Consider the following 23,750-nt stretch of genomic DNA (forward strand, 5'->3'; position numbering starts at 1 on the left):
AGCAGTATTTTGCATAAAAGAATATAGCTTTACCATAATGTAATTGACTAAAAGATGTAAAGAATATAAGTTCCCACTGTGATTATTGCTGAGGTTTTTTTCTTTTAAGTATTTGATGTAGTTGAGCAAAATATCACCTAAAAAATCTCTTGTAACAAGGTATCTCTCTCAAGAATACATTTAAGATGTTTAAGATTCCTTCAAAGATGAGAACAGGAACAAACTTACTTGATCCTTCGATCTTTAATACCTGACAAGAATTAAATAGATATATGCTCACCAAACATGTTTGCCACTTTCACAGAGGAGATTCAGTGTAAAGTGTAAGTCAGAAAGGGATATACTACAGATGTTGTGGTTCTTTAGATGTTCCTGTTTGTGGATGACATTGTGCTAATTTCATCAAGCCCTGGAATATTACAGAGCCTCTTGGAAAAGGTCCATAACTATACAAGAGTTTTAGCCTTGATCTAAATCTAGATAGGAAATCATAGACATAAGAAAAACCCAGCGGATAAAGAATATCTCTTGTTCGTGTTATAGTACGCATTTAGATTGGCAACCTAGTGAGCTCATCCATCAGTATACACAAACATATATTTATATGTATGTGTGTGTATGCCCATTTAAAGACACTGCAAATGGACAAAAATTAAATTAAATTAAATGAGAGGAGAGCAGGCATTGCTTCTGGAAATTGTAGTTTGTTTTAATTACCCCAAACTTCCCCTTGAAGCAAAGTCTTATCTTTAAAAATAATTAATATTCTACAGTTATGGCTATAAATCATGGAATGCTATAATCTCTGCAGAATTAAAAATTAATGTCATTCAGAGGGCAATGGAGAGGTATGTGGCATTTGTGAACAGATTACAACACAAAACGTATAAGAAACTATGAGCAAGAACCAAAATAAAGGATGTCATCAAATATAGGTTTGGCCATAATGATGATGATGATGATGATGATGATGATGATGATACCCAGCACTTATATAGTGCTTTAAGGTTTGCAAAATGCTTAGAAATTCCTCATTTTATCCTTACAACAACCCTGAGAGGCAGGTGTTCTTAATATCCCCACTTTACAGATGAGGAGACTGAGGCAGAGTTTAACTGACTTGTCTAGGGTTACACAGCTAGTAAATGTTTGAGGGTGGATTTGAACTCAGGCTTTCTTGACTCCCCACATTCTATCCACTGTGCTACCTGGTACTGTGGATGGACTGGTTATATGGTGAGAAGCAGGGATAACCGGTGTACAGCCTGAATACTCCACTGTTATCCTTGTAACGTTAGGAGAAAGTAAGGAAGGCCCCTAGTGCATTGGGTGGACTTCTTAGTAGAAGACTTAGAGGAAGACATGGGCAAGAGGTGCACAGGATGGGCAGACATTGAAGAGTTGTCAGCTAAAGCATTGGAAGGAGCATCCACATGAATGAGAGCAGGAATATATTTGAGTATTTTGAGTTTCACTGTTAACTCATCAAGCTTACAGTCCATTTACCTCACACCCATCCCCATGGTTTTTTCCTAGATAAACTACGATTTAGCCATGCCTTCCCCATCTTGTATTTGTCAACTTGATTTTTGAACCCAAGTGTATAAGACTTTTATCTTTGTCTATCATGGTATACATGTTTATGGCTGTGTGTATATGTATGTATATACATATATGTATATGTGTTTACACACACACACACACACGTAGTACAAACACCAAGAATGGATGATGAACTCAGCTGAAAGTTAAATAGGAGAGTGGGTTGGATTGCGTTTGGGAGATTGAGCAGTGCTATTAATTACCATACTCTTCTGTCTAAAACAAAGGCCCATCTTTTTAACATCAGTATTCTTCTGTGATGCTGTGTGGCTGTGAGTCATGGAATACCACATTCTAAAAACAAAGTTGAAGGTCATCCAAAGGGTAATGGAGGGCACATGGTAGGTATAAATAGACTGCAGAAATGGAGAATTATGCTAGTTCCCCTATGTAGTTATATGAATCAGTGCTATCCTGAGTAACCTGTTCTACTTGAGTTGGTTCTCAGAAGAAGCATCATCTGGGACAGGCCTGTACAACCTGTGGCTCACCAAAGGATTTCCTCCGCGATCAAAGGATGTTTTCCTCTACAGTTTTTGCAGGCTGTCTGAAATCCTTTGGTGTGCTGTAAGTGGCCCATGGGCTGAGGGTTGTACAGGCCTGATCTGGGAGATCCTCCAGATGACAGAATTCTTAGGAGAAGACATTATATCTTTCTTTGGGTCAGAGGAGATACAGGAACTACCTTTAGGTGGTGAGAATGAGAAAAAGGATGTCATTAGTGCCAGTACCATATGTGGGAAAGAGTGAAGTGCTTTCCCATCCAAGCAATCTAAATTATCTCTCTTCCACCCCCAGCCTTTTAAAAAAAATTTTTTTAATTAATCTATTTCTTTACATATAACTGAAAGTGGTTTTATAGTACTTATTTACAACTATGTAGTAATGTGTTGCAAAATAAATTATCCAGAAGGCAGAAAAAGTACATTGTTTATATATACTGTACAGTATTTATGGGATACATTTTTATATGAGTATTGGCTCTGTAGTGTTTTCAAGTTATGTTCAAAGAAAGAGAAACAGAATGCCCAAGATTAAAGGAAAAAAAAATGTATGAACCACATGGATTCAACTCTATTAAAAGCAAAATTGGCAGAGTCCTAGCTCTGAGTCACTACTTGCCCCTACCAACTTCTGGAGGGGTCAGATGGTGCTGCCTCGGCCTTCACTCAACACAATAGTCCACAGCCCTGCTGTCTGAAAAAACGAGGACTGGTGGCCCCAAGACTTTTTAATTCTAAGAAATAACCAAAATTATGTTTAATTAAATATTTGGTGTTTGTTAAAACTTAAGAGTGTATTTTATGGCATTTGTAATACTGTAGAGTTGATTTTAAAAAATACTGTATACACAGTGCATTAAAAGTTGTATATAATCACTACATACTTCAGAGATCCATAATTTTAATTATTTGGAGTGCTTCCTCAACCAAATAGTTCACAACCCCTCCACACCTTAGTAAACTCTCTTTTGAGTGCTGAGATCGAAGGATTCATTGCATGCTGGACGCTCTAGCAATTCATATAGCCAGGCTGGTTCTTGGACAGTAGATGTAGTATGTTACCTGGAACATACTTGACATTTTTTCAGCTTAATGGGACCTTTTTACCACTTATACTGTAATAACAGATAAAATGTTTGTTAAAAATTTTATATAAAGATTAATATACCCTTTGATAAATCAGAGTCATTTACCTCTATCAAGTAAGTCTTTAGTGGACTTTAGTAGGACTTTAGTGGAGGAATCAATGTACACAGTGTATTTGTACTGACTTTTTTTGACTTGGAGTATCATTTTTATGATTGAAAATTCTCAAAAGAGTTTCTAGTTAACATCTTTGTCTATATCTTATTGATTATATGGTTAAATAGAATCTGAAAAATCAACGTATCTTTTTAGGTCAACTTGTCTAATCCAATGTAGAAATCACCTTTAGAGAATGTTTCACAAGTCTATTATCTGCTTTATGATTTCCAGTGATACAAGCTTCAATAGTTGGAATGACTAAAAAAGTTAGCTCTAATCTGTTAAAATGTAACCAAAACTTTTACTCTTTAGTGATGGTCTATTAGTACTAGACTTAGGTCAATTAGTACTTGTCTTAACTTGATGCAAAGTTCTTGATCAGGAACAAAACCCCAATGATATCTTTGTTCCTATGGGAAAATTTGATCACTTAATGGTTTGTTTCCAGGAAAAAGTGGGAGTTGCCTATGATCTGTTTGAGTTTGCACTCTACTGAAGAAACAGCCTCATTAATTCCTGTTTCTTAGGGATACAATTCATTATAATGTCTTTTTGGAAGAAAAATGAAGTTTGAAATTGTACTGCAGTTGATTCAGCCCCTGCTGGTAGTTTTGATAGTTTGTGTGAAACAGGACTGATATGTTATGAAATCTGCTCCAGCTTTGGTGATGTGTGAAGTCAGTGCTATAGACTTTAATGGTAACACCTTTTTCCTTGCAATATTCAAAGAGATTTTAACTGTGGGCTTGAAAATTGTTGTTAAACATCTGGGAACACAATGCTTAGGGCAAGTGAGTACTAGGGTCCTCAAGAGGAGAGAGTGTAAAAATATGGCATAATCATATCTTTGTTTAGTTCCTAAATCCCAATGTAACATATATAGGGCCTAATTTGTAGGTCTCTTGACATTCTCTGGGACCACTTTAGGGCAAACATAATCATATAAAGAGTTCAGTGTTTTAAATATTGAGATTTTCATGGAATGTAAACTTTGTAATAGTAATAGTAAACTTTGGCTAGGGTTTACTTTTTTTTTCTTTTTTCCTAATGTTACTGATCTGTTTCTCCTAATCCCAGTCCTTTCATAGAATATTATAGCTAAGGTCAGTGGACATGTCTCTTCATAGGAGCTCTCATATTCATGTTCTCTTTACCTTGCCCATGACTGCCATACTAGTTCAGGTACCTCATTGCCTTTTGCTTAGACTGTTGTAACTAACTAGTATCCTAACTAGTCTCCTCACTTTGACTTGCCCTCTTTCTAGGACATCTGGTGCATGGTATCCAAATTAATCTTTTGATCATGACATTTCATGAGTCAGAAATCTTCAGTGGTTTTTCATTGTCTGTTCCATAAATTGACCTGATCAGCCACAGTTGGACACATTGAATCTCAACTCAAGCATAGTGATGTCATTTTGGTCCTCTTTGAGAACAAAGGACCACAACCGAACAACCATCCATAAACTCCAGAATCCTTAGGCTGGTTTTAAAGGTCCTTTACAATCTCTTACTCCAGCCTACCTTTCCAGCTTTGTCATATACTGTTTCCTCTCACATGTAGTACCCTTCAGCCAAACTGGAATATATGCTGTCCTTATGCATGTATCTCTTATTCTGCCTGTATTAACACTATACCTATACCCATGTTACCTATACCTGAAATGCCCTTTCTCCCTTCCCCTCATTTCTTCCTGTTGGCAAACTATTGACCTTTCAAGGTTCAGCTCAGATGCCATCTCCTCCATGAAACCTTCCATGATCTCTTCAAATGAAAGTCATCTTGGTCACTCTCTTACTGTCTCTGTTTCTCTCCTTTCCTTTATTTTTCCCTTCATTCCCCCTTTCTGTCTCTCTTCCCCCATGGTCTCTTAGCACTTTGTACACTTCAGTTATATTCTTAAGTGTTATTTTTGTTGTATAAAGTGTTATATTTATTTATACAAATATTATATTAAATTTTTATAAAGTATTCTGTTTGTACGTATGTCTTATTACTTCTGCAAGATTTTTGTAAGTTCTATGAAGGTTAGAACCTGTCTGACTTATCTTTAACTTTATACCTTCAAAGAGGAGAGATGGGAGGATTGAAAGTCCTTTCCTGAAAGTAGAATGGTTAAAGCAATTAATTCTTTAAGAAATGTTATGCTGACAGCCAGAATGGTTAATTTTCCTCAGGAATTTTATGCCTTCTGGATACAGTTCCCTATGGAGGCAGTCTGTGTAGGAGGGGGAGTGCCTGAGTGTGTTCTCACACCTGATAACTGAGTGCTTGCCTTCTAGTATTCATGGTCTAAGCTCTCTCATCATGTCATGGGCACAGGGCCCAGGCTCTTAGGAACCAGGATCTCAGCTGAGGCAGATCTAATTTGGGATTAAAAGGGTTCATTCTTTCATCATCTTCACTCCTCGGAGCATTTGTTGAATAATTATTTGTTTATGGTTCTATGCTAGGTCCTGTTCAAAACTGGTTAGACATATAGTATCCCCACTACCCTCTCCAGGAACTTTATAAGCAAAGGCAGATAAGACAGTGGTATTGTTGATATGTTTTCATAGTTTCAGACATTCAAGTGAAAACCAAAAAATTTGGTCATTTTTCTGGAGAGTTTTTAAAAGGAGAGAAAATTGAAGAAAGACACAATTTATAAATTTGCTTTTTAAATAAGCCCATTGAAAGTGAATTTAATAGGCAGGTAAGTAAAGTGGGAGCAATACTTTGCCAAAAATCACTAACACTACCCCAAAAAGTTGGAGAAAATTTCCTAGAAGATGTGAGATTGCAGACCTGCTTTATTGTAGGGATAAATCTCAAGAACTGAATAGAAGAGGTAGGTTATTCCAGGCTATGTATGTAAGTGAGAAAATTTGTAGAAATTAGATGATAGGCTAAAAATGGACATGTTGTTCTATGTTATCATAATAAGGAAGATAGATTACCTGATACATGGCAAAACAACAGCTTTTGCTGAGAGAACTGTGCCAAGTAGAGGTGACAAGACCTAGGGATAATTTTTTTGTAGGTGCTTAATGTTCCTGGGTAATATTCTTTGTACATCTGTGCGGTATTTGTGTTCCCATGTGTTATTCCCTTTGTGTTTTTGTAATTGTGTTCCCTTTTATTGTATATGCTCTTGAGGATGTCTGGCAGCTAGGTAGCATAGTGGATAGAGTGAAGACCTGAGTTCAAATCTGTCCGCTTACACTTACTAGTTGTATGACCCTGGGCAAGTCACCTAGCCCTGTTTGCCTCAGTTTCCTCATCTGTAAAATGAGCTGGAGAAGGAAATAGCAAACCACTCCAGTATCTTTGCCAAGAAAATCCCCAAAAAGGGTTCATGAAGAAGAGGATATGACTGAAAATTACTGAATAACAACTTGAGGAAGTCTAGTTTGCTAGGGTTGCAATTTGCCTGGAATTTTAGGTACAGAACACAACCAAGGGTTTGATGCTGTCCACTTTGTTGCAAGGTCAATGACAACTATATCCTTAACAAAGTTTTATTTTCATTGTGAGTGTGCCTGTGTGAGAGATCATTGGAGCTTGACACCATATTTCTTGGATGGAAATGATGGGATAATTGAGCTAATAGATGACAAAAGAAATCAGGTAGTTTTCATAGGGCAGATATTGTTGGGATCCCAGGCCTCCTCCTCCCCATCACCTGATGATGAGTCCTGTGGCTCAGCATGTTCTCAATTCTTATAATTTTGTGTATATGCACACCTATTACGTATTATCTCTTGGATATCAGACAACACAGGTGCACATATTGACAGAGGATGCCTTAAGGAGACCCATAATACAACTCCCCGAGGGCAATCAGGATATCAAATAAATTCATAAAAGAAGAAAGAATATACCCAGGAGTACCCATCACCACATCCAAGCTGCTCTGCTTTGCCTTGAGTCCTCACCTATCTGGTACCTTGTTCTATTTTCATATATAATTCTTTGCAACCTGAAGAATATTATGCATAGTTTCCCAGAGAAAATACCAGCACTGTACCTTCTTTCTACTTAACTGGCCTACCATAGGCATGAGTAGGATTGAAGCTGTTAGTTAATTTTTAGTAGCTGTAACACATTGGAAGCCTTTTGAGGCAAACTACAGTGCACTGTGTGTACAAACTGCATATTCCTTCACCTATGATTCCTTGAAATATCTACCTCTGTTTTCTCTTGAGTCCTCATTAGAATCTCTTGTTTCCTATTTTTGGAGATGGTGACTCTCAGAATGAATATTGTTTATCAGTTCTTTAATCTTTACCTAGGAAGACATACAGCTGAGCTGTATCCTCCTGCCTTCACCTCTGCCCTGTATATACGTGCCCTCCACACGAATCTAGAAAACTCACCAGACCAAGTCTTAATTGAAAAAAATCCAGGAAAAAAAATCCCAAGGAGTTATTTTTCCTAGTCCAGGTTGGCAAAGGGAGGCATACAGAGAGGGCTATGTACACAGAGGACAAGGTCTAGCTAGGAACAACCATGTACAACATTCCAATGCAAGGAGAATCAGTGTACTAGGGGAAGAGGTCCTAGATCCAAACAGAGAAGTCTGATCTTGTGAATAGGAACAGGTATCATCTGGTACATAACTGACTAACCAGTTCCAGGTCACACCTCCAGGGCAGACTGAGGAAGGGGTCTACGCCTACAGGTAGCATTCCAGGATAAAGAGTGGTTATAGATTCTAGGCTGTGTACTGAGCAAGGAGCCATTTCAGAAGCAGGCTGCAGTTGTGTTGCACTGACTCCAGGAGAGGAGTAGTGTTGGTTTTAGCCACTAGCTCAATTTGAAGTCTGCAGGACAGGAGTCCTAGACCAAGGGGAGCCTGTAGCTCTGTCACTCTGAAATAGTGGAGCTTTCTGGCTATTTGATGGTGGCTGAGTCCAAATAGGATAAGTCCACAGATTTGTTGCTAAGACTTAAACCCAGGTCAGGAACTTGAAGGGCTCAGAACAGGAGGACAATGATCATACTTAGACCTAAATCAGGCTACTTTGGGAATACTGAAAGCTTGCAGGCCATCAGCCTAATTTGTCCCTGAGATCCTGGAATAGTACAGTACTCAATATCCCCGAGAGACCAGTAGAAGGACCCAACAAGAGACTCAAGTTCAGCTGATATATTACCTCCAGAAGTACACAGAAGTCTGAAGTTAGGAAATAGGTTGGAAGAATGAGCAAACAGGAAAAGGATCCCAACTTTAAAAATGATTATGGTGATACGGATGCTCAAACTAGAAGAAAAGAATGACTCCAAAACACTTATAAGCAAAGGCTCAAAGAAAAACACAGCTTGGGAACAATTTCAACTAGAATTCCTAGAAAACCATGAAGCAAGAGTTTGAAAAGAAAATTAAGAATTTTTAAATAAATTAAATGAGACTGCTAGAGGAGAAAATAGGAAAAGAAACAAGAGCTAGGGAATTAACAGCTTGGCATAAGAGTTATAAAACCTTACTCAAACAATAAATTCTCTAAAAAATAGAATTGAAGAAATAAGGCAAAGTCAAAAGACTGCAAAGAGCCCAGACATATTTCAAGAAATCATGAAAGAAAACTACCCAAATCTCTTAGAACCAAAGGGCAAAGTGGAAATAGTAAGAATCCACTAGTCACATCCTGAAGGAAGTCCCAAAATGACCACTATGAGGAACATTATATCCAAAATCCAGAGTTTTTAGGGCAAAGGAAAAAAAATAACTTAGTTGCCAAAAAGAAAGGATGCAAGTATTGAGGAGCCATAGTCAACATTACACACCATAATGAAGTAGTAGAGAGCTTAGAATATGGAATTCTAGGAGGGAAAGAATATAGGGTTACAGCTAAGAATTACTTACACAACAAAAACTGGGTATTATCTTGCCAGTGAGAAAACAACCCTTTGATGAAATAGAGGACTTCCAAGCAAGTGTTTCTGATGAAAAGACCAAAGTTATGTAGGAACTTTGAAGTTCAGACACAGGAGAAACATTAAAAAAAATGCAAGTGAATAGTGAGAAAGGATTAAATAAGGATAAACAATTTACATTCTAATATGGGGGCATCATGTCCACTGCAAACCCTATCATTGATATAAGGAGTCCAATTAGACAGAAATCCCAAAAGTGCTTCTGTTATGTTAAGATGATCTTAAAAGAAGAATGGAAAGGGAAGGGAAGAGGAATATACTAGAAGGGGAGAAAAAAGGAGAGATGGGGAAAATTATCTCGCATAATTGGGGTGGGCAAGGAGAAGCTTATATGAAAAAGAAGGAAGAGATGGTGGGAGCAGATGCTACATGAACTATACCCTCACCTGAATTGGTCAAAGGAGAAAAGAATGTAAATGCACAGTTTGGTACAGAAATACATTTCACTAAATACAGAAACAGGAGGGAAAGGGGAGAACAGAAAAGGGGGGAATAAGAGGGAAGGTAGATTAAAGAAGAAAACAATCTCTAAGGATGTACAAAAATATTTATAGTAGCCTTTTTTGTAGTGGCAAATAATTGGAAGCTGAGGGGGTGGCATCAGTTGGGGAAGGTCTGGACAAATTATGGTACATGGATGTGATGGAACACTGTTGTGTTTTAGGAAATGATAAAGGGGATGATTTCAGAAAGCCTGAGAAGACTTGCATGAATTGTTGCTGAGTGAAGTGAGCAGAACAATTGCAGGTGAACAATTTATACACTAGCAACAACGTTGTAAAAAGAAACAACTTTCAAAGACTGAGGAACTCTGATCAACGCAGTGACCAATTTCGGTGCCAGATGTCTCATAATGAAACATATTGCCTTCTTCCTGATTGGTGATGAATTCAGAGTTCAACCTGAAAAACATTTTATTTTGGGACATGGTTAATGAAGAAATTTGTTTTGCTTGACTACACATGTTTATAATAGGGGTTTTGTTTTTCTTCCTCATTTCTCATCTCACTGGGAAGAAAAGGTGGATTTTTGTTGTTTGAAAAACATAAAATTTAATGTAAAAAATCTTTATCTAGATAAGAAATAACAGTTTTTCTATGTTCTGAGTGGCCTTATGAAAATCCTGATATATGATTGACTAGAATGTAGAGGTATGAGTGACTGATTTGGATTTTGAAATTTTTTCTTACACCTAAATTTTTAGTTCTGTTATAGCTGAAGAAAGAAGGCATAACAGGGTAATATATATGCTAAATGGTGGGGATGAATTTTAGGGAGTCTTTCCAAACTTAACAAAGATAGTCCACAAGTGCCAGAAGAGTATTTCATCACCAAGCCCATAATCAGAATCCACAAAACAATGGGGTCAAACTCAAATAGAAATGGGGGTCATTAAACCAGATATAAGGATCCCTGTGGGCCGCATACTGACTTAGAAAACCACATATTAACATTATCTATGTTTTATTGTGTTTTTATTTTTAAAAATATTTCCCATTACATTTTAATCTGCTTCCTGTCACACTGAGGAATGTTGTGGGCTGCATGCATTTTTGACACCTCTTCTATAAAGCATAACAACATCTGCCAGAGTTCACTTTTCTGTTAGAGCCTTTGCAAACCCAGGGATTATTTCCATACCACTAGGAGGCTTGAGATGAGGACTTTGATGGAAGGCACTTCTTTTTTTTTATTTAAATTTATTTAACATATTTAGTTTTCAGCATTGATTTTCACAAGAGTTTGAATTACAAATTTTCTCCCCATTTCTACCCTCCCCCCCCACTCCAAGATGGCGTATATTCTGGTTGCCCTGTTCCCCAGTCAGCCCTCCCCTCTGTTACCCCACTCCCCTCCCATCCCCTTTTCCATTCCTTTCTTGTAGGGCAAGATAAATTTCTATGCCCCATTGCCTGTGTATCTTATTTTCTAGTTGCATGCAAAAACTTTTTTTTGTTGTTTTTGAACATCTGTTTTTAAAACTTTGAGTTCCAAATTCTCTCCCCTCTTCCCTTCCCACCCACCCTCCCTAAGAAGTCAGGCAATTCAACATAGGCCACATGTGTATCATTACGTATAACCCTTCCACAATACTCATGTTGTGAAAGACTAACTATATTTTGCTCCTTCCCAACCCATCCCCCTTTATTGAATTTTCTCCCTTGACCCTGTCCCCTTTCGAAAGTGTTTGTTTTTGACTACCTCCACCCCCATCAGTCCTCCCCTCCATCATCCCCCCCTTTTTTTATCTTCTTCCCTCTTCTTTCCTGTGGGGTAAGATTCCCAATTGGGTATGTATGGTATTCCCTCCTCAGGCCAAATCTGATGAGAGCAAGGTTCACTCATTCCCCCCTCACCCGCCCTCTCCCCTCCTCCCACAGAACTGCTTCCTCTTGCCACCTTTATGCGAGATAATCCACCCCATTCTATCTCTCCCTATCTCCCTCTCTCAGTATGTTCCTCTCTCATCCCTTAATTTGATTTTATTTCTTTTAGATATCTTTCCTTCATCTTCAACTCAACCTGTGTCCGCGCTGTCTCTCTCTCTCTCTCTCTCTCTCTCTATGTGTATATATATATATACACATATATATATGCACACATAGATATATATATACATACACATTCACTTATATATATAAATAAACATATATATATGCATATTCCCTTCAGCTACCCTAATAGTGAGGTCTCACGAATCATACATGTCATCTTTCCATGTAGGAATGTAAACAAAACAGTTCACCTTTAGTAAGTCCCTTGCAATTTCTTTTTCTTGTTCTTTTTCTTGATTTCCTTTTCATGCTTCTCTTGATTCTTGTGTTTGAAAGTCAAATTTTCTTTCTTTTTTTTTTTTGTTATTACTTTTTTCAATTTAATCTACTCTTTTAAGAGAAACTATAACAGAAGCTCATGGTTCAGTTCTGGTCTTTTCACTGAGAAAGCTTGAAAGTCCTCTATTTTATTGAAAATCCATATTTTGCCTTGGAGCATGATACTCAGTTTTGCTGGGTAGGTGATTCTAGGCTTTAATCCTGGCTCCTTTGACCTCTGGAATATCGTATTCCAAGCCCTTCGCTCTCTTAATGTAGAAGCTGCCAGATCTTTGGTTATTCTGATTATGTTTCCACAATACTCAAATTGTTTCTTTCTGGCTGCTTGCAGTATTTTCTCCTTGATCTGGGAGCTCTGGAATTTGGCGACAATATTCCTAGGAGATTTCTTTTTGGGATCTATTTGAGGAGGCAATCGATGGATTCTTTCAATTTCTATTTTGCCCTGTGGCTCTAGAATATCAGGGCAGTTCTCCTTGATAATTTCTTGAAAGATGATATCTAGGCTCTTTTTTTGATCATGGCTTTCAGGTAGTCCAATAATTTTTAAATTATCTCTCCTGGATCTATTTTCCAGGTCAGTGGTTTTTCCAAGGAGATATTTCACATTGTCTTCCATTTTTTCATTCCTTTGGTTCTGTTTTATAATATCTTGATTTCTCATCAAGTCACTAGCTTCCACTTGCTCCAATCTAATTTTTAAAGTAGTATTTTCTTCAGTGGTCTTTTGGACCTCCTTTTCCATTTGGCTAATTCTGCTTTTCAAGGCATTCTTCTCCTCATTGGCTTTTTGGAGCTCTTTTGCCATTTGAGTTAGTCTGTTTTTTAAGGTGTTGTTTTCTTCAGTGTATTTTTCAGTATTTTTTTGGGTCTCCTTTAGCAAGTCATTGACTTGTTTTTCATGGTTTTCTTGCATCCTTCTCATTTCTCTTCCCAATTTTTCCTCTACTTCTCTAACTTGCTTTTTCAAATCCTTTTTGAGCTCTTCCATGGCCTGAGACCAGTTCATGTTTTTCTTGGAGGTTTCTGTTGTAGGCTCTTTGACTTTGTTAACTTCTTCTGTCTGTATGTTTTGGTCTTCTTTGTCACCAAAGAAAGAAACCAAAGTCTGAGACTGAATCTGGGTGCATTTTCGCTGCCTGGCCATATTCCCAACCAACTAACTTGACCATTGAGTTTTTCAATAGGGTATGACTGCTTGTAGACTAGAGAGTTCTATGTTCCACGTTTGGGGGGGAGGTGCTGGCTCTGCCACACCAGCACTGCTCCTTCCCCAAGAACCCCCAACCCAGACTGGGCTGAAATCTTCAGCAGGCTGTGCACTCCTGCTCTGATCTGCCACTTAATCCCTCCCACCAGGTGGGCCTGGGGCCGGAAGCAAATGCAGCTGTAGCTGCCCCACCTCTGTTGCCCCCGGGGCTGGTAGCCAAACTGCAAACTCCTTCCACTCCCACAGCTTTTCCCACTAACCTTTTCTGCAGTCTTTGGTGTTTGTGGGTTGAGAAGTCTGGTAACTGCCGCAGCTCGCTGATTCAGGGCGCTAGGGCACATTCCACCTGGCTCCTGGTCTGGTTGGTCCACGCCGCTCAGGCTGGGCTCTGCTCCGTTCCCAGCTCTGTGTGGGATAGACCTCACCCAGAGACCATCCAGGCTGACCTGGGCTGAAGCCCTGCTTCTCTCTGCAGTTTTGTGGGTTCTGCCATTCTAGAATTGGTTCAGAGCCATTTTTTATAGGTTTTTGGAGGGACTCGGCAGGGAGCTTATGCTAGTCCCTGCTTTCCAGCTGCCATCTTGGCTCCTCCCAGGCACTTCTTTTTTAATACGAAGAATAGCACCTTCTTAATTAAAGGAACATTTTGGATAATAGGCTTTAAAGGTTATTTTGTTCTAGGAACTGGATGATTTTTTTCCTCCATGCAAAGGACTCTTAATATTCTTTTGGTAACATTTTAGTAAATATGAATGTTATGTGGAAGTGACCCTGGTTTCTTGAAAGTTGTATCAATGGGACGGAAACTCTAGCATCACTATCAAGATGAAGAGATCGTTCAATCAATAGATGATAGAGCAAGCATTTAATAAAAGTGCTATGCGCTAGGATCTATGCTAAGTTTTGGAGATATAAGGACAAGAAAAAACAGGGTGGTCCTTATTCTCAAGAAGCTTACATTCTAATAGGGTTAGATTGATCATAAAGGGGGAGGTGGAAATCAAATGGAGATGGGTTGGGTTGTGGGTGTCATAACAAAGACAAGGCATCTGGTTGGGAATGGAGTAGTCCAGAGAATGAATTGAACTGGTGGGGGTTGGGAGTGGGGGAGGTAAAGTGAGCATTGATGGCTGGGGTGCCTCAAGAAACAGCATTCTTGGGTAGGGATTCAGCAATCAGTAAGCAGGCCTCAAGGGAGAGTTATCATTAGATGGGTATGGCATCTGGTGGGAGATAGAGTAATGTAGAGAGTGAGTTGAGCTGGGAGCGAAGATGGAGAGGCTTTGAGTGTGGGTGTGTAGTTATGGGTTTATGCCTATAATTTAGGGATCAGCCTGTCGAAGTTAAGAGAGGCTCATCAACTGATGGGCTAAGGTGATTAGCTTTTTTGTTCACAGCAATTCTCAAAGTTGTTTACTGAGTCTTAGGGTTATTAACTAGGTCAGTGGAGGTAATGCCCATATTGACTAAATCATGGATCATTGAATTATGCACAGTAAATAGTTTAAACTTGTATAGCAAAATATAATTTATCTTTGATATTACTGTGTAGATATGAAAATATGTATTCTACTATTCAGGTAAAATGTAACCATTCCGAAAGTAATAATTCAAATTTTTACTCTTTTGTTGAAGACTGAAAATGTCAACTTATATTTATCAAAGCTCTCAGACTAATTTAATTTAATAAAGTAACAAGTGAGAAAAAGAAAGGGCCATTATTTTAATTTTTAAAAATTTAGGATAATTTCTCCCTTATATTTCTTGGAAAAATTATCAAGAAGTATTACTTATTTTAAGTACTTGTTGATGTATACTTATCATAGGAACACCTCAGTCTCTTTTTGTCTTCAACCTGTGCTGTTGGTTCAGTATGCCCCCAGTATGATTCTAATCATCATGTGGTAGTGATTAGAAATTTGGCTGGCCTAGGGTATTTGCTTTCTTTGTAGTAAGTCATGTAAGAAAATGAAAGAAGACAATGTAGAGGCCAAGTCTTTCATAAAAAAAAACAACCCTGTTTGGCTTTACGAATTCTATCAGTGTTTCTCACTGAATTTTCTCAAAGTGGAATAATTCTCTGAGAGAACCAATTATTTTCTTCTGTGTTGTCAAATAAAATGATCTCTTTTGCTTCCTCTCGGCTAAAATGGATATTCAGATGACAATCCTAAAGGTTGAAAAAAGCTTGTTCAGTACTCTGAAAGAGAACATAGTCCAAGAAAATTCCTTTCACTTGATTTCCCATGAATGGATTTTTACATTAGCTTTGTTCTAGTTAAATTCAGGAGATTAACTGGTAGTCCAGCATTGGTTATACAGTGTTTTCCTTTCTTCAAGCATTCATATATGCAGTGTCATGGGTTTAATAAACATGAAATGAAATACATAATGAGTGTCTTATGTTTAAAAATAAAATCTCTTAAAGTGATTTTTGGGAATTTTGTGGAGTATAAGATTTTTTAAAATGTCCAGATGTATTTAAGTATAAAAAGTCACACGGAGGAGATATGTAGGATTCAGTTTTCTCCTTCAAGCTCAGAAGAATATATATTCAATTGAGTGTTGAGAGAAAGTAATTCCCACCTTTACTTTGCTAATTCTTCTATCCAGGTCAGTTTTTGTTGGGAACAGCAGTGCATTTTCACATTTTTGCATCTTTACTCTGGATATGTAGTGGAAATCTCAGTCACACCACCATATAAGACATGTAACAGACATCTTTGGGAAATGATATAGTGGCAGTATTTATACTTGTTTGTAGTTTTGTGTTGGCTCCCCCTTGGCTAAAGCTATGCACGAATACTTTCAAACTTTACAACAAAGAGATTCTGCTAAAACTCCATGAGAGGCAGCATGACTTAAGTGGAGAGAGCCAGCATTGGAGTCAGGAAAACCTAGGTTAAAGTCCTTCCTCTGATGCCTGTTAGATGTACAACTGTAGGTAGTACTGCACTTAGTCTGTCAATGCCATGATGAATTATCTAAGACTGTACCGATAACTTGCTGGTCTGCATTGGTGTATGGAGTTTCCATACTAGGAATTACTTGCGCTGATGAAACCACAGGTTTGGATTTTTTAAAAATTCATAAACTTTTTTTAACAGTAACAGCCTTGAGCATAATTGTTGTTGAAATAGATGTCAGCTAATTGTTGTTTCGTGTTAAAATTTGTCCCTATTTTTAATATATCACTTCTTTACCTATAGAGATAATTTAATACTTTAAAAAACATCTATGATAGGAAGTTTTAGTCTTCTTGTATTTGAGTTGTTTTCCAGTAAGTGGTTAGGAGTGGCTCTGAGCCAGTACCTGTTAACCACTAGTGTGAATTGAAAGAAGTCTTGTCAGGATTGGATTGTAGTCTATGAAGAACAGTTACAATTTTCTCTTTGTTTTCTATATTCTGTTACATGTACTGTGTTTTCTTTCTGCTGAGTAGGGCATGTAGGTTCATCACATAATCAGCGTGGTTTTTTTCCCCAACCTGATTCGCAGAAGTATATATATCTATATATCTATATATATGATATATAGATATATAGATATTCCCAGACATGTGTGTGTGTGTAGACATATACATATATATATTTCTGAGAATCAAGTTTGTTATTTGAATTTTGAAATGAATTTCAGGGACATATGTTCTATGTGTATGTCATGGAAATAATGTTCTATATCTTGATGGTGAACCACAATTTTAGGATGTTTGATTCAGTCATCATCTTTTTATTTTGAGAAGTGTTAAAACAGTGTGGAATCCAAATGTGAATTGGTTACCACACAAATCTCAGCTTTCTCACCCTGTTAGATGGACATTTGGAAAATGAATTCTTACCTTTGAAGACTTACGAAGGAAGTAGTCTGTCCTGTTCTGAGCAAATTGAAACAATGAAAAGAAACTGGTCACATCATGAGGGAAAAATCCGTATTTCATTTTAAAGACTTGATTTTTTAAAAAACTGATGAATACGTTTCATTTCTGTTCAGTACTAACTATAGTAAAAATCAATAACTGAAATTATGTATTAATGATTTTCAACTAGGGATCATGTAAAGAAGAATATACAAATTATAAAAGATCTGTATTTCCTGCATGGATTTATGTACTTAACCACTTGAATAGGCTTATGATCTTATTGGTGTTGATCACAATCTGTCGATACCTTTCATCCTATGAAGCTTTTTTTCATTTCCTCTATAGAGATGCTTTTCAGTTCTCTGAAGACCTTCTTCTAGGTCTTTTTCCAGATTCTGAGTACCAAGGCATCTTTCAAACTATCTTTCTTTTAACTTTTACTATTGATATATGAATAGCCTACCCCTTTTCCAATCATATCTTTTATACAGACTCAGTGTGCTGTAACAGTTACTGACTGGCCTTGGAGTTGGGAGGACCTTCGTTCACACATTGCTTTTATTACTTAGTAGCTATATAGAAAATTCTGTACTCTATTTTAGACACAAGTCTTCCAGAAACAGTTTTAAGCAATTTAGATTAAATTAATTCTAAATATTTCCAATTAGAGAGACAGCCATCTCTTAACATAAGCCATTTTGGAAGTACAGTTTTTTCAAACAATAGAAATAAATTCCACAGTCAAGATTAAGCGAGACTGAGAACATTAACAACTTAAAAGTGTCAGCACACCCTAGAATAGCAGTTCTCAGAGTGTGATCCACAGACTCCTGGAGTTTCCCAAGACTGTTTCAGGACGCCTGTGAGGTTAAAACTATTTTCATAATAATATGAAGACATTTCAATTTCTAATACGATAAATATGGATAGATACAGCCCACATAAAGAGTCTTTGGGTTTCTCATTCATTTTTAAGAGTGTAAAGGAAGTTTGAGGACTGTTACTCTAGAAATCATTTCCCTAAAACTCCTCAATCAGGGGCTGCTGTAGTGTAGTGGATAGAGTACAAAGCCTGGAATCAGGAAGACCTGAATTCAAATCAGGCCTCAGACATTTACTGGGTGTATGACCTACAGTAAGTCATTCAAGTCTTGTTTGTCTCAGTTTCTTCAGCTATAAAATGGGGATAATAAAACTCCTAGTTATCCTCTCCCCTCCCCTTCCCTTTTCTTCTCCTCCTCCTCTCCCTCTGTCTCTGTCTCTCTGTCTCTCTCTGCCTCTCTCTCTCTCTCTCTCTGTCTCTCTCTTTCTTGTTTCTGTATCAGTAAAATGAGAGAGGTGTACCAAAATGATTTCTAAGATCTCTTCTTCCTTTTAATTATATACTCTTTAGACTAGGAAAGAAAGAACAAAAATGAACAGTAGAGACTGGAAAACCACGACAAATGAGATGATTAGGAAATAAATTCCATAATGCTCAGATGTCTTCCCCCCACTGTCTTCTCCTTTACCCCATCTCACATGAAGAAGTGACGCTTCTTGCCAAGGCTAATGCTTCTATACACACACTTTATTCCTTTTCATCCTGTCTTCCCCACCAGATTGCCTCATCTGTTATCTCTAATCTCCTAAACATATCTTCAGTATCCCCTTGCCTGCTGGCTGTTTCCCCACTGCCTTCAAATACCCTCATGTATTCCCCAACCTCAAAAAATTCTCACTTGATCTGTCTGTTCCCTCTAGCTATCTTCTTATATTCTCCTTTCTTTGGTTGCTAAATTTTTTTTGTGAAAGCTGTCTACAATTAGTGTCTCTACTTCCTTTCCTCTCACTGTTTTCTTAACTCTCTGCACCCAGGCTTCTGACCTCATCATTCAACTGAATCTGCCCTCTCCAAATATTTATTGGCTTGATTTGACTTGACAATCCTTAGTGTGTTCAAGTTACGAGACCTGACAAACTACATTTCTGAAAGAATTGCTAGGTGTGATTTCTGGGCCTAGAAGGGGGGTGGTGCTGGATGAATGGGGCTGGAGAAGGGCAAATGCTTCAATTTCCTAAAAAGGAAAGGAGGATTACAAAAACTATGCATGAGTGAGCTTGTATTTCCTTGAAAAAACTCTAGATCACATTAAAAGGGATGATTTGTGGAAACTTAGAAGAAAGGAAACTACTAAAAAGCAAGCATGGTGTTATTAAAAACAAGTCATTCCAGATTAACTTCATATTCTTTTTTTTTTTGACAGGATTGTTAGATTGGTAGATTAGGGGAATACTACTAGACATATTTAGATTTCAGCAAAAGGTTTGGCAAAATCTTTTGTGCTATACCTGTGAATCAGATAGAGAGATATGGGAAAGATTAGACGGATTTTCTACTGCTTTTTGAGCCCAGTCCAAAGTGTAGTCAATAAAATCTGATGACATCTCTATAATGGAGTGTGCCAATGATCTGTCCTTGGCCCTACCTATGCCATTATACATTTTTATCACTGATTTTGATGAAAGCATCAATGGTGTGCTTTTTGTATTTGCAGATGCCATGAATATGAGAGGGATAGCTGACATGTAAGAAATCAGAATCTAGATCCCAAAGTTCTTAACACAGCTAAATAAAGGGTCAAATCAAGACTACATGGATAGTTTTCTTTAACATTTTTTTTGATATCTCTTGTTTTTTATATCACTAGAATTTCTCCCAGTATCTGTTCCCTTCACACCATCCGGCTTTGTATGCCAAGAGGAAGAAGACAAAAAGATCAGAAAAGCTATAAAAACATCTAAAATATATTCACTGTGCCTAGTTGTAATGTAAGGGAGAAAGGAACAAGCATTTGCTAAGTACCTACTGTGTGCCAAGTACTATGCTAAGTGTTTTATAAATATTATCTCCTTTGATCCTCACAAAACCCTGCAAAGTAGGTGCTGTTGTTATCCCCATTTTACAGTTGAGGAAACTGAGGTAGAGTTCAGGTGACTCTTCCAGTCACACAGTTATTAAGTCTCTGAGGCCAGATTTGATGTGATAGGAATAAATGTAAAGCTCTAAGCTTGCATTTAAAAAACATACTTCACAAGTACAGTTTGGAGGAAACATGGTAGATAATAGTTCCTATGAAAGATATCTGGAGGTTTTAGTGGGCTTCAAGTTCATTGTGAATTTGACACGGCAGCCAAAAATATTGAGACTGTTCTAGGTAGTATTGAGACGAACATTCTACCCACAATGAAGCAATAGTTCTGCTGTTCTCTGCCCTTGTTAGGAGATACTCAGAACACCATATTGTATTCCCAGCATCACGTTTTAGGAAAGTTATAAACAAGTTAGAATGAGTCCTGGAGCGGGCAATCAGAATGCTGAAAGACTAAAGAGAAGCCAGACAAGGATCAGATAAAAAAACAAAACAAAGCACTAGTGGTTGTTAGTTTGGAAAACAGAAGATCTAGCGAGGATGTGTCAGCTGTGTTCAGGTATTTGAAGGGCTGCATTTAAAGGGCTGTGAAGTGGGAGAGGGATTAGACCTTTTACTGCTTCCTCTCAGAAGGAAGAATTAGAAGTAAAAGGTGGAAATTACAGAGGCAGATTTAAACTTGATGAAAGGAAAAACTTCCTAACAAAGATATTCAGAAATCCAGTGGGTTACTTCTGGAGGTAGTGTAGTCTTCTGAAGACCTTCAAGTAGAGACCAGAGACCACTTCTTGGAGAGCTGATAGAAAGGATTATTGGAAAGGAGTAGATGGAACCATGAAGTCTTCTGTTGCTCTTAGGGTGTTTTTTTTTTTGTTGTTGTTTGTTTGTTTGTTTTGCTGGAGGAGCAAGGAGCAAAGCAGTTGTGCAGAGCTGTCTTGTATGACTAGTTCCTCAAATTTTTAAAGGCTCTGTACTTTAATTTTCTTTTGTTTTATTGGGTAATAAACAGTTCTTTTGAGCAATTATAGGTACTTCACATTCTGGGCTAAGAACATCTGTTTCTATACAGTGATTTCCAGTAAGAGTTACAATTAATGGGAAAGTGTTAGCAGCAGAAAGTTTGAATCACACATACATCCTGTTGGACTTTACAGGCAGGCACAAAACAGCTTTGTGGCATGTGGTATGAGTGACATTAACACCCTGGGAAATAGCCACTGGTCTCCTCTCCTGGGGAGGGAAACGATTTGTCAGGTGAGATGAAAAGAATACTGATTACCACTGTATCTCTGTTGGGGACAGTAAGCTGTGTGATTTTGGTAGCTATTTACAAAGCTGCATTGCCATTTTCTCCATTTGGTGAATTGGGCTGGCTGTATTGTGTGGCAGGTCCTGTGCAATAATTTTTCTTGATCCAGTGCTTTAAATATAAACTTTATAGCTTTAGCAACTAATCCATTACTTGAATTCCAGGAACCCAGTTTCAACTGTCAGAAATGGAGATAGTGAATAACTCACCCTGAGAAAACTTAACCCTCAACTCCCCATACCACTAAATAAATGTTGGCTATCTGATAAAATTAAGTAGGAAAAATTCATTGTCAGATTTCTAAAAATTAAAGACTAAACCATACAGTATATCAGAATGAAGAATAAATCAGAGCAAAGAATAAATATTTCTGTAAAACTTTATTTTTCCAGATTCCATTTTAGAAGTACTCAAAAGATTTAATATCTATTTGAATAGAAAATTTCATTAAGAAATATTGACCAATCACCAATTAAATGTTTTGAAAAGCTTGAAAAAATACCCTAGTATTTTGGTGGCCTGTACAGTATTGCTATTACATCCATATGTGGTCAGGTTGCTTTGCGAATCTTGGGTAAGCTACGGTTTTATAAGAACTGGATAAATTAGTATGACTCACTATGGACTTTCTAAAGGCTTAGCTTGAGGGTTTTAAATAGCTGAACATTGTGGGGTTTTTATCTCCTTATCAATCATAAGTATTATTTAGTTTAACATTTATTGAAAAGTTCCCTGCTGGAGTAAATTTAGAACATGCATTACTGGAAGAAAAAGAAAGTTGAAATTTTCTCCGTTTCGTAGGTAGACTCAGCGTGTTCTTTCTTAATGTCATTTGTCTAATAATAGATACCTGAAGTAGTATTGAAAACAAAACACTTTATCTGAGGCACAATGGGCTGGAGATAATAAGTGTGCATATTTAAGCATCTCTTATTGCTAGAATCTCAGAATCATAAAATTTGAAAGGGAGCTTAAAAGTCATCAAGTTCAAGAATCCTTTTTGCAACATCCTTGCCAAATAGTTATCCATTCTCCGTTTGAACATTCGGTACTATTGCCTTCCTTTATCTGGACACTGTACTTCAGTTAATCTACCTGAAAATCAAATTAGCCTTTTAAAGGCATGTCATATGGTCTGGCCTATACAGAGACTGTGGACAACTGAAGTCCTCAGGGTTTTCCCCTTATGAATTCTCTTTCAGATTTTGGGCCCCTACCACTCATAGAATTTTGAGAGTTGGAAGTTAACTTTAAGATCCTCTTTTCTGGCTTGCCTCTGCTCAGTCATCTGCTCCACAAAGAGGCTGATCATCCAGCCTCTCCCTAAAGGTTTCCAATGAGGGGTTGCCTTTCACTGCCTTTGGTAGAATGTTCTACTTCTAGGCATCTCTGATTGTTAGGAAAATTTTCCTTATGTTAATTTGCTTCTCTATCCCTTTTACTTGTTGCTTCTAGTTTCAATTTTGGGAGCCAAGTAAGACAAATCTAAACCTCTTTCACATGACACCCTTTCAGATAATTGAATACAAATAGTATCTCCTCCTTCCCTCCAATCTTCTGGTCATCCTCTTTTGGACATAACTTAGCTATGTATGAGTGTATATATCTATTATATTTATATTTATATCTATAACTACATGTCTCTGTAGGTCTATGGAGAATTATAGATCTATGGATATTATATGTGTATGTGTATGTATCATAGATCTACTGATATCCATAGATTTATAAATCTGTACATCTCTATCGATCTGTTGGTATATATAACTATGTATATGTGTGTATAGATCTGTATATGCCTATAGATATATATCTATATAGATATATATCTAGACATATATCTATATCGGGAGCAACAGTGAGTGAGAGCCAGGGAGTGATTTTGCTTGAAGGTGTTCGTTTGGGGGAAGGCTTGGGGATGGCGGTGCCCCACTGTGTTGCTAATGTGCATAGATTTCTCTGTTGCTATGATGGATTTGGTTTTCTGGTGTTGGGATTCGGCTTTCTAGTGTTTGAATAATTGTTTTGGTTCTGTCTTCTATGTGGAGAGTCTGTTACATTTTGCAATTCAGAGCTACGCCAACGTATTCATGGCCACTGTAGGGACTGTGAATATCGCATTGATGCTACACATGCCCCTCAGTGCAGTCTATGATCAGGTTTTTTGGCTATCATAGCATACATTTGACTAATACTTCTCTTTTTGTCCGTTAAAACCTCCAGAATATTTTCAATTGAACCTAGATACCTAGCCACTTCTTTATATTGTACTTGTGAAGTCACAGTGGATAGATCACTGGACTCAAGATGATCAGGGTTCAAACCTAGCCTCAGATACTTACTAGCTGTGTGACCC

General features: G+C 37.5%; 1 protein-coding gene across 3 annotated transcripts in view; it reads left to right on the forward strand.

The window, feature by feature from the left end:
- Positions 1–23,750, forward strand: part of PLAGL1 (PLAG1 like zinc finger 1) — a 141,521-nt gene that overhangs the window by 43,179 nt on the left and 74,592 nt on the right. The gene's annotated exons all lie outside the window — the stretch shown is intronic.

This window comes from Trichosurus vulpecula, chromosome 7 (assembly GCF_011100635.1).
Source record: "Trichosurus vulpecula isolate mTriVul1 chromosome 7, mTriVul1.pri, whole genome shotgun sequence".
NCBI classification, from domain to species: domain Eukaryota; kingdom Metazoa; phylum Chordata; class Mammalia; order Diprotodontia; family Phalangeridae; genus Trichosurus; species Trichosurus vulpecula.